The 8,842-nt window shown below is 55.3% G+C and overlaps 1 long non-coding RNA gene across 1 annotated transcript; it reads left to right on the top strand.

Moving 5' to 3' along the window:
• Positions 1 to 486: 486 nt before the first annotated feature.
• LOC134758486 (uncharacterized) lies at positions 487 to 7,336 on the top strand. Its single transcript, XR_010133709.1, has 4 exons — positions 487 to 1,639; positions 2,188 to 2,257; positions 5,653 to 5,795; positions 7,202 to 7,336. It is a non-coding gene; the product is annotated as an uncharacterized lncRNA (long non-coding RNA).
• Positions 7,337 to 8,842: the final 1,506 nt, after the last annotated feature.

Below are 8,842 nucleotides of genomic sequence, written 5' to 3'. Positions count from 1 at the left end.
TCCCCCTCTCTCTGCTGTGCCGTGATTTTGGGTGGGGAAGTGGAATTTCAGGTCCAGTGAGGAGGAAAGGGTTAACCCTGGCCAATAAGTAGCAGGAGGTTGCTGGGCCAACCCCTTTGGCGGTTCTGCCTGGCTTGCTTGGTGGGTTTGTTGTTGTTGATTTTTTTTTTTTTTTTTGAGTTTAACTCCTGTCGCCCAGCCTGGAGTGCAACCGCGCAACCTTGGCTCATTGCAACCTCCGCCTCCCAGGTTCAAGCGATTCTCCTGCCTCAGCCTCCTGAGTAGCTGGGACCACAGGCACCCAGCACCACACCCGGCTAATTTTTTGTATTTTTAGTAGAGGCGGGGTTTCACCATGTTGGCCAGGCTGGTCTCAAACTCCTGACTTCGGGTGATCCACACGCCTCAGCCTCCCAAAGTGCTGGGATCACAGGTGTGAGCCACCGTGCCCAGCTTTTTTTTTTTTTTTTTTTTTTTTACAGGTCTTACTCTGTTGCCCACGCTGGAGTACAGTGGTGCGATCATAACTCACTGCAGCCTTGACCTCCTGGGCTCAAGTGATCCTCCCACCTCAGCCTCCTGAGTAGCTGGGACTGTACGCGGCTGCCACTATGCCCAGCTAATTTTTAAGTTTTCTTTGTAGAGACAGGGTCTGCTGGGTTACCCAGGCTGGTATCAAATCCCTGGTCTCAAGAGATCCTCCTATCTTGAAGCGCTGGGATTACAGCTGTGAGCAATCGGGCCCAGCCTTGCCTAGTGTGTTGGGGCGACTTGCCTTTAATCTAGGAGAGAAAGGAGCCTACTTGGCTGCCTTCTGTTGCTAGGTCGGGAGTTGGGAAATGCACGCCTGGGCGGGTCCTGTATTGGGTGGGGTTGAGGGGTGTCGTAACGCCCTGTTGATAAATATTCCTGACCCAGCCTTGGGGTCCTTCACCAGCTCTCCTGCTCCTTCCACCTCAGGGCCCTCTTAGGGTTGCCTCTTGCATTCTTTCCAGGGCTTAGCAGACAGGAACAGGGAGGGTCGGGTTTAGGCCATCTTACCCAGACCGGAAGTCTCTAAGTATTTGATTGAGTGTTTGTTTGAAGAAAGTGATGAACCCAGGACCTCGAGCCAGGAAGATTTTTCCCGGTGAAAAGTGGAGGGATTGACTCACGCTGGGTTCTGAGTTCCAGGCCCGACTCCAGGGCTCACCAGCTTCTTCCACAACCCGCACGACTTGAACGCTTGGTAGCATCTCCGCACAGCAGTGGGCACCCTGGCTTCTGGAGGAGCCCAGGCTGCATTTGTTCCTCCATGGTGCATCTCATAGGATCAACTGGACCCGTGAAAGGCACTGGCTGCGGAAAAGCAGCCAACTCCTCCCCAGCGAAGGGGATGGCCAGAAGCGAGGAAAGGGAGAAGCCCCAGCAGAGACCCCAGGAGGAAAAGACCCCACAACGGGGCCACTGGGAACCCATGATGTTGGTTACCAATGTGGCTGGAGGTTCAGAACGATGGACGTGTGGCCCTGGAGTGGGAAACAGAAAAGCTGAAGGGTGAGACCTGGGAGGTAGCCCCCCACCCCCGTGGACTCTGAGACCCAACCTTCCTTCCCTGCGCTCCAGCCGGACGTTCTCCCTGCCCCTGTGGCTGAGCCTGGTAAGTTCGAAGCAAACAGGAGTTGGGGGCTTTACAAGCCTCCAGAGGGGTCCATGGGCATTTGGGTAGTTATACTGCCCCTGGCAGGAGGGCAAGGCCCTTCATGGGAGCCATAAGCTGGAGACCTAACAGAGCTTGCAGCTCGGCCACAGGTTCCAGGGGCATCGGCCATTGGCTTCCAGCACCTGTTCAGCCTCCCAGCTCCTTGTTGCCTGGAATCTCTGCCACTGATCAGCGTGTAAACACCTATGTGGGGGACACAGGGGCAGGGGGTCCAGGAAGGCAACTTTTGGGGGATAGGGTGGGAAGAAAGAGCGACCTCAGAGGCCAGTTCTTCCCCATCCTACTCCATTTCCTCCTGTAACCATGGGAAATGTCTTTCTGTGCCCGATCCTGTATGGGGTGCGGATGGGGCACACAGATGAATCAGACCCGGCCCCCTCTTTGTGCCAATTCATAAGCACTTCATCCACGGCTCAGCCCTGTGAAAGAGCTCCTCGGGCCCAGGAATGCAATACAGTGAGAACACTTTCCAGTCCTGCCTCCAGGTGACGATTCAGCACACAGGAAGGTGGCCCTGCCCAGGGCCAAGCTCTCTCTCAGTTGGCACCTGGCCAGGTGAGGGGGCTGCTCCCTGTCACAGAATAGGAAGCTGAGGCCTGTGGGGCCTCATAGGCACACAGCATGGGGCGGCAGACTGGGCCTCCTGACCGTCAGTGCTGTGAGGCCGATCTTCTTGCCCACTGCAGAGGCTCAGCCCCTCCCCTGCCCTCCAGGCCTGTCCTGCAACCACTCCACCTCTCCTGCTGGGGCCTGTGTGTGTCCCCAGCTCCTCCTGCTGGGGCCTGTCTGTGGCTCTTGGAAGGTGTGACCTGGGTCACCTGTGGGCAGAGGCCTCACTCGCACCCCCGGCCTCTCATGTTGCCATCCAGCTCTGTCCTGCTCTCCCTCCCCCAGTGGGGGTTTAAGCTCTTCGTGGGCTGCCTCCCCGACCCCGGCACCCTCTGTCTCCACGGAAGCCTGTCATTTCCGAGGCCTGAGTCACCACTGGCTGGTTGCAGCCGGGTCAGCGTGCCACCCGGCACGAGGCACAGACATGAGCTACTGGGTCCTGCACCCTGTGGTTAGGAGCTCAGAGGCCTCTTTCTATGGGACATTGCCAGTGAATAAGTCTTTCAGGGCAGAGGCAGGGTGGAGAAGAACCACTCCTCTATTCCCTCACCCTCCCACACCAGGAATCGCTGGGCTCCCTGTGACCAGGGACTTTCCCGGATGCCTGGGATTTTGGATGAAGCTGGAAAGCAGAGAATGCCCATGTGCCTACTCAGTGCAGACAGGGTGCCCGACGTGCCTGCTCAGTGCAGACAGGGTGCCCGACGTGCCTGCTCGGTGCAGACAGGGTGCCCGACGTGCCTGCTCGGTGCAGACAGGGTGCCCGACGTGCCTGCTCGGTGCAGACAGGGTGCCCGACGTGCCTGCTCGGTGCAGACAGGGTGCCCGACGTGCCTATGTTGGACATCTCAAAAGGTGGCATAAGGTCCCAGCAGAGAGCTGCAGTGGGGTTACGGGCACAGACCGGGAAGCATGCTGCTGCCAGGAACTGAATTTGGGCTCCCCTGCTGAGAAGCTGTGAGACCTCAAGCAGGGGACTTAAGCTCTCTGTGCTTCTGTTTCCTCATCTGTGAAATGGGTGCTAGAGGAACTGTGATGAGGTGTCAGTGAATCTGCAGCATAAAGCCCAGAGCCAAAGCCACTTGCAAACGAGGGCTCAAATCAGAGGGGCTTGCTGGAGGCAAGTTTTGAGGAATAGAGGTGGGACTGTGAAGGGTGTCAAGCCAGGAGAGGGGGACCCCCGAGCACCCCTGGCAAAGGAGCCTCTGCTGGTGGTTTTCTGAACTCGAGTCCTGTCCCCAGGCAGAAGTGGGGAGCTTTCTTGGGAGGGCTTGGCCACCTCGGCTGGGGCTGGGTGCAGAGAGGCAGCAGCCCTGCCCCTGCAGCCTTCTGAAGGGTGGCTGGAGCCGTCTGGGCAGGTCACCCTCCACATTTCCAGCGTTTCCCAGGGAAGGATGCTCGAAGTTGCCATGCAACACCAGGAGGGTAGGTTCAGGTGGGAGGCTCATGAAGGGCTCACTGCCTGGATGGCACTGAACCACGAGGACCAGCAGCTGGGGTGGGTGGGGCTGCCTGGGGGAGGGGTGCCCTGGAGGATGTCCTTTGCAGGGGATGGGAGAGAGGAGGCATGTATGAGGGTGGAGGGGAGCAAGGAGGTAGAAGGGCTGATCCCTACTACTGCCCCCTGCAGCTTGCCATCAGATGTGAGATGGAAGTTTTGACTTAGACTGGTTTGGTTATTTTAATATGGGACAGCAAGCCTGGATTGGCCAAGATGAGATGGTTCATTTGCTGAAGCTAGATGAACAGCTTTGGGAACTGCCTAAGTTGTTAACCAAAGTGATGAAGGAGGCCCATAGGGTATGAGGGAAGGCCAGAGTGGAATCCATCCCCATCACCTCCTCCATCCCCATCACCTCCTCCATCCCCATCACCTCCTCCATCCTCATCACCTCCACACCTCCTCCATCCCCGTCACCTCCTTCAACCCCATCACCTCCTCCATCCCCATCACCTCTTCCATCCCCATCACCTCCTCCATCCCCATCACCTCCCCACTTCCTTCATCCCCATCACCTCCTCCATCACCATTACTTCCTCCATCCTCACCTCCTTCATCCCCATCACTTCCTCCATCCTCATCACCTCCCCACCTCCTTCATCCCCATCACCTCCTCCATTCCCATCATCTCCTCCATTTTATCACCTCCTCCATCCCCATCACCTCCTCCATCCTCATCACCTCCTCCATCCCCATCACCTCCTCCATCCTCATCACCTCCTCCATTCCCATCATCTCCTCCATTTTATCACCTCCTCCATCCCCATCACCTCCTCCATCCTCATCACCTCCTCCATCCCCATCACCTCCTCCATCCTCATCACCTCCTCCATCCCCATCACCTCCTCCATCCTCATCACCTCCTCCATCCCCATCACCTCCTCCATCCCCATCACCTCCTCCATCCCCATCACCTCCTCCATCCCCATCACCTCCTCCATTCTATCACCTCCTCCATTCCCATCACCTCCCCACCTCCATCATCTCCATCACCTCCTCCATGTCCATCACCTCCTCTGTCACCTCCTCCATCCCATCATCTCCCCACCTCCTCCATCCCCATCACCTCCTCCATTCTATCACCTCCTCCATTCCCATCACCTCCCCACCTCCTTCATCTCCATCACCTCCTCCATCTCCATCACCTCCTCTGTCACCTCCTCCATCCCATCATCTCCCCACCTCCTCCATCCCCATCACCTCCTCCATCCTCATCACCTCCTCCATTCCCATCACCTCCCCCATTCCCATCACCTCCCCACCTCCTTCATCCACATCACCTCCTCCATCCCCATTACCTCCTCCATTCTTTCACCTCCTCCATCCCATCATCTCCCCACCTCCTCCATCCCCATCACCTCCTCCATCCTCATCACCTCCTCCATTCCCATCACCTCCCCCATTCCCATCACCTCCCCACCTCCTTCATCCACATCACCTCCTCCATCCCCATTACCTCCTCCATCCCCATTACCTCCTCCATTCTTTCACCTCCTCCATCCTCATCATCTCCCCACCTCCTCCATCCCCATCACCTCCTCCATCCTCATCACCTCCTCCATTCCCATCACCTCCCCCATTCCCATCACCTCCCCACCTCCTTCATCCACATCACCTCCTCCATCCCCATTACCTCCTCCATCCCCATTACCTCCTCCATTCTTTCACCTCCTCCATCCTCATCATCTCCCCACCTCCTCCATCCCCATCACCTCCTCCATCCTCATCACCTCCTCCATTCCCATCACCTCCTCCATTCTATCACCTCCTCCACCTCCACATCCTGAGCCACTTCCCCTCAGCTTCATTTCCTGAAACAGCCCCTCCTCAACCTCTCCAGCTTCCTTTCCTTGACCTTACCATGCTCCTTTCTGGAAGGCACCGCTCCAGACCGTCTCCTTGGAAAAGCTACTTCAGTCCCAGTGCCTGTCCCTGCCACACTCAACATTCCTGTCTGGAAAAGAGTTGCTCTTTATTCAGCACGTGAGTTCCTGACCCCCAGATATGGGCCAGTGCAGCCGGGGAGGAAGCATTAGTGCTGCCAGGTGGAAGGTGGACGGCGCCTGGATCCAGACCCAGCAGTGCTCATGGGGCCAGGCCTGGTGCTCGTTCTTTCTCAGTCCTTGACGCCACCTTGCAAGGTGAGGATTGTCCTCCCATCTGGCCATGAAGAGCTGAAGCAGAGAGGTGCAGTCGCCCATCTGCGCTCACTGGTCAGTGAGTCGCTGCGTCCCCAGAGGCCTCTGGGCAGGGTGGGCACCTCTGCAGGTGCCCGCACGGGGGCTTTCTCCTTCACTTGGCCACACTCAGCCTTTGATCTGAAACAATGAAAGCCCCTGAGTCACTGGTCCTTCCCGAGCCAGTGTGTGGCCCACAGCAAGGAGCTGCCTGTCCCAAGTTCGGGGGGTTTCTTTGGCTTACGCGGATACTGCATGTGAGTGTTGGCAGAGCAGCGTGAGCCTCGGCCTGCAAACTCAGGACGGCACCAAGCCCATCGCCTTGGTATCTTCCAGGTGGACCCTCAGCCTGCTGAGTGGACAGGAAACCATCTGTCATTTAGGGTTCCTGCTCCCAACTCCCCCCAACAGCTGTCACCATCACCGTGGTTGTGCAAAGGTCCCAGGCCTTTCAGAGTGGGCCCTGATCACTGTCCATCCTGGCCGGGTCTGCTGAAACAAACATGGTCACAATCTCATGGTACTTTCTGCCTCATGGCTCTGTGTCCACACTGGAGAGACTAGGACCCAATCCTGGGCCCCCTCCTACAGGCGCCATATGGCTATCCCCTCAGAGATGCACCAGGCCAGCCCCACTGCCCTCAGGACCAACCTTCAACTTCTCCTTGGCTGGGGATCTCCGGTTTCTCTCTTTGTGAAGGCACCCTGATATGGTTCAGCTCTGTTCCCACCCAAATCTCATCTCAATTTGTATCCCCACGTGTCAAGGGAGGGACCTGTAATCCCCATGTGTCGAAAGAGGGAGGTGATTGGATTATGGGGGCGGTTCCCCCACGCTGTTCTCAGGACGATGAGTGAGTGAGTGAGTTCTCACGACATCTGGCGGTTTTATAAGTGTTTGGCAAGTTCCTTCGCTCACTCTTCTCTCTCCTGCCGCCTTGTGAAGGAGGTATTTGCTTCCCCTTCACCTTCCACCATGACTGTAAGTTTCCTGAGGACTTCCCAGCCATGCAAAACTGTAAGTCAATTAAACCTCTTTCCTGGCTGGGCATGATGGCTCATGCCTGTAATCCCAGCACTTTGGGAGGCCGAGGCAGGTGGATTGCTTGAGGTCAGGAGTTCGAGACCAGCCTGGCCAACATAGTGAAACCCCATCTCTACTAAAAATACAAAAAATTAGCTGAGTGTGGTGGTGGGCGCCTGTAATTCCAGCTACTCAGGAGGCTGAGGCAGGAGAATCACTGGAACCCAGAAGATGGAGGTTGCGGTGAGCCAAGATCATGCCATTGCACTCCAGCCTGGGCAACAAGAGGGAAACTCCATCTCCAAAATAAATAAATAAATAAATAAACAAAAATAAAAACAAAAGACCCCTTTCCATTATAAATTACCCAGTCTCAGGGAATTTCTTTATAGCAGCATGAGAATGGACTAAGACACACCCCTCCTTCATCTGCCATGTGCAGCCGGCGAGCACAGCTCTTCTGAAGACAGGAGGTACCCACGTCTCACATCAGCTTCTGCCCTGTGCCCTGCACAAAATCCCTGACATCTTAGAATACGGCCTGGGAAAATATGGAGAGAGTATGAATAAATCAGAATCTTGAGAATCATCCCCATGCAGGGGCCTTCTGCAGCCAGGTGGCCCCTGGGGGCTATGGGTGTCCCCTGGAGGGAGCAAGGGAACGGTCTGCCTCGGGGACAGTAAGGCAGTGCAGTTATGGGACTGCCAAAGTTTGTCTCTTCTAGGGCTCTTCGGCCTCTGGTGGGTTCCCATGTTTGTAGGGGCTGCTCAGAGGGACCATAGCTGGGATAGAGCGAGATGCCCCAGGAACAATGATCTCCAGCTGTTGCAGCTGTTAAATGGACATTTATGAAAACAAACCATCAGTGCCACCAGGAGCCATGACTGTCCCTTCTTTCTATTCTGCAGGAGCGTGCATCACCTGTGAGCTTTGGATCACCGAGACTGTGGGTCCTGACCCATTATTCATGCATTTGTAGAATTTCCTGGGGGCCACAGAAACTGGCCTGAGGACCATACTTGCCAATCCTCAGTGCCCAGAGAAAGAGGTGAACAAGTAATCCTGCTCCTTTTATTTTTTTGAGACAGAATCTCACTCTATCACCCAGGCTGGAGTGTGGTAGCATGGTCTCACCACAACCTCCGCCTCCCAGGTTCAAGTGATTCTCCTGCCTCAGCCTCCCGAGTAGCTGGTACTACAGGCTTCCGCCACCACACCCAGCAAATTTTTGAATTTTTAGTAGAGATGGGGTTTCACCATGTTGGCTAGGCTGGTCTGGAACTCCTAACCTCAAGTAATCTGCCTGCCTCGGCCTCCCAAAGTGCTGGAATTACAGGTGTGAGCCACTGCACCCGGCCTGTTTCATCTATATTGTTCTTTACCACACTCTCGGTGACATCAGCCAACTAACTTATTCTCTCTTCAATGTATCCAGCCAACTACATTCTGTCTGTTGGCTTCTTAATTTCAATAATTACACCTTTTGCACACAGACCACAACAGGGTGAAAAATGTAATATATAAATACTAAAATGTAAAGCTTTTTTTTTTTTTTTTTTTTTTTTTGAGACAGGGTCTCACTCTGTCACCCAGGCTGAAGTGCAGTGGTACAATCATAGCTCACTACAACCTCAAACTTCTGGGATCCAATGATTCTTCTGCCTCAGCCTCCCAAGTAGCTGAGACTACAGGTATGCATCAACCACACCCAGCTAATTTAAAATTTTTTTTGTAGAGATGAGGTCTCACTTTGTTACCCAGGCTGATCTCAAACTCCTGGGCTCAAGCAATCTGCCCACCTTGGCCTCCCAAAGTGCTGGGAATACAG

The sequence above is a fragment of the Gorilla gorilla genome, chromosome 4 (assembly GCF_029281585.2).
Source record: "Gorilla gorilla gorilla isolate KB3781 chromosome 4, NHGRI_mGorGor1-v2.1_pri, whole genome shotgun sequence".
Classification (NCBI taxonomy): Eukaryota; Metazoa; Chordata; class Mammalia; order Primates; family Hominidae; genus Gorilla; species Gorilla gorilla.
This window is presented reverse-complemented; position numbering and strand designations above follow the sequence as displayed.